The sequence below is a fragment of the Cucumis melo genome, chromosome 12 (assembly GCF_025177605.1).
Source record: "Cucumis melo cultivar AY chromosome 12, USDA_Cmelo_AY_1.0, whole genome shotgun sequence".
NCBI classification, from domain to species: domain Eukaryota; kingdom Viridiplantae; phylum Streptophyta; class Magnoliopsida; order Cucurbitales; family Cucurbitaceae; genus Cucumis; species Cucumis melo.
The window spans coordinates 2,163,431-2,165,980 of record NC_066868.1 but is presented as its reverse complement, the minus strand read 5'-3'; the positions used below and the strand labels follow the sequence as shown (position 1 = coordinate 2,165,980).

Here is a 2,550-nt window from a genome sequence, read left to right as displayed (position 1 = left end):
TTTAATGAAAAAATGTGAAAGTTTTAGTTCAAAAAATACTCTAAATTATTAAAAAGTTTCGTAAATATCTTTAAACTTAAAAAATATATAAAAATAATATTCTTATTAAATTTCTTAGCTCTCAAAATAAAAATTATATTCTTTCTGTTAAAACTATAGTTTTAAATTTCCTTCCACATCGTTATTTCTAATGATATTTTCACATTTCCATAGGTTCGATATGTAAACCCGATATTTTCTTGGTTTAATTTCTTTAAATGTGGAAAGAAAAAAAAAAGAAAAAGAAAATGGAAATTAAGTGTAAATATATATATATATATATATATATATATATATATATTAAATAGTTTTATTAAATAAAGTAAAGAAAAGAAAGAAAAGAAAGCATAAAAAGAAGAAAAGGAGAAGAAAAGGAGAAGAAGATTTCATTTTTTCTTTTCTTCTTCTTCTTCTCTTCCCTTCACCGCCAATATTTTTGAAGACATCCAAGTTCCATTTTTTTTCTTTTTCCTTCTTCAATTTGCAGAGAACTTCTAAGAGAGAGTTTGGAAGAAGAAGAGAAATTTTACTAGAATTTTTAGGTTGAAGAAGAGGAGGAGAACTCAAGCAAAGTGTATCAATTGCTGAATTTTAGTTCATTCTGCACATCACTGGTTTTTAATTCGGTTTGAACTCTTCAAAAGGAATTAAGAGGTGAGATTTACATTTACTGAAATTTAACTCATTTTTAAACAAACTTTATGAAGAACGTTGAGCAAATTCGGATATTCATTTGGTGCTTTTTGATGAAGAAAACAGGGCAGTTGGTTTTCACTCGAAATCAGGAGGTCTCTGGTTTTTCTTGTATTTCAGAGTGTATCGGTGGAGTTAGAATCTCTATTTGGTATGGTTGGAAAGCTTATTCAATTTACTACAACTTTCATGAAGAAATTGTAAACCAAAAACGACTAGAAATTGGTTAAATTGTAGGAACAAGTTAAAGAGGTCGTGTGCGCGCGATTCTGGAAGTGGTCCTGTTTTGAGGGTTATATGTGTTTATGCACGGGGAATCAGATTTATATGTCTTCAGGTAAGTTTTAGAGGATCTCAAAATAAAGAGTTTGATATAAAGAACACTCATTTTGGTTAAGTATTGAGAAAGTTATAGTCCTTTGAAGTTTATGTTAGAAATCTGGAAATTTTAGAGAATTGTTGAAATAGGATTTTATTTCTTAAGCTTTGTTTTCGTGAGCGTCATCTTTGGTGCGACATGTTATGTATATCTTTAGGAAACCAGAATGTTTAGGGTTTTAATACTCGGTTGGGTTGTTGGCAGGCCGAGAAGAATTAAACCGAGCTTATAGACCAAGGATCTAGCCCAAGACTGTGAGTGACAAAACCAACTTTGAAATATTTTCCATAATTGTTATTATGATTGAATGCGATAAATGTTTGTTTACGAAGCCATGAAAGGTATTTGAATTTCTTGACTACTTTTAAGTATACATTTGGAGACTAGATTTCTTAAAGAAATTTATGCTAGCACGTAGATATTAAATGTTTGGAAAGTATTTAAACCACAATATTTTAAGCAAAGCATGAATTAGTATGAAGTTTTGTTTTAAGAACTACAATTTTCCATGAAAGAGCTGAGTAAAGTTCGAGCTTTGTGTAAAATTTATAAGCAGGCATGTTTTAATATTTAAAGATGATTTATGAAATTTTCATTAACTACATGACTGAGATCTTGAGCCTGAGGCTAGAGATTACCGTGTGCACACTTGTTAGATTCTGTTGTTGACGTTGAGTGTACTCCGTAACAACGATGCTGTCGTGAGTGCTGGGCGGGTCCCACTACGACAAAGATGATGGGAGTGCTGGGCAGGCCCCACTACATCGTAGTGCTTGTAAACGTTGTTGTACTAGGTGTACCCTACACAACGTAGATTCGTCATGTTAGTTAAAATGCTTCGATATACTTGATATGCCTTGCTAGATTTCAATGATGAACATGCTGAGTATTTAAGGAAGCTATTCTTACTATTACACATTTACATTTACAACTTGTATAAACAGATTTATATGTGTAAAGTTTTCACGTGCTCTTATCTTTAAATTCATAGTTTTAAACTGAGTCACTCACTGAGCTTCATAGCTCACCCTTTCCAAAATGTTTTACCCATTTTCCAGGTAGAGATTGACTTCCCGGTGCCTCATAGACTGCCTTAGTCTGCGGAAGCTTCATTACCGATTGCCAGTGCGTGTTTTGAGTTGGGCATAAAGTCTGTTGTGTTGTGATGTATTCACACCCTTGTATGTTATAGATACTCCACAGTTTGTATAAGCTTTAGGAGCTGTAGTTGTGTAAATTTTGTTGGTTATATTTTGATTAAGGTGTCTTTAGGTTTACTCGTGAAATCGGTAAATTTTGAGGTACACTTCATGTATGTGTTTGACTAGCTGTGTTTGACTAGCCTAGGATCCGCTGTGTTTTGTGGCATGTACAATAGTTTATATACTAGATTGGCAAGTTCATCACATGAAAGTTTTAAGCAGAGTCGACAGATACAG

At 32.5% G+C, this 2,550-nt stretch overlaps 1 long non-coding RNA gene across 1 annotated transcript; it reads left to right on the top strand.

The window, feature by feature from the left end:
- The first annotated feature begins 470 nt into the window (after positions 1–470).
- Positions 471–1,447, top strand: LOC127144448 (uncharacterized). Its single transcript, XR_007816091.1, has 3 exons — positions 471–693; positions 970–1,069; positions 1,316–1,447. It is a non-coding gene; the product is annotated as an uncharacterized LOC127144448 (long non-coding RNA).
- The last annotated feature ends 1,103 nt before the right edge of the window (positions 1,448–2,550 follow it).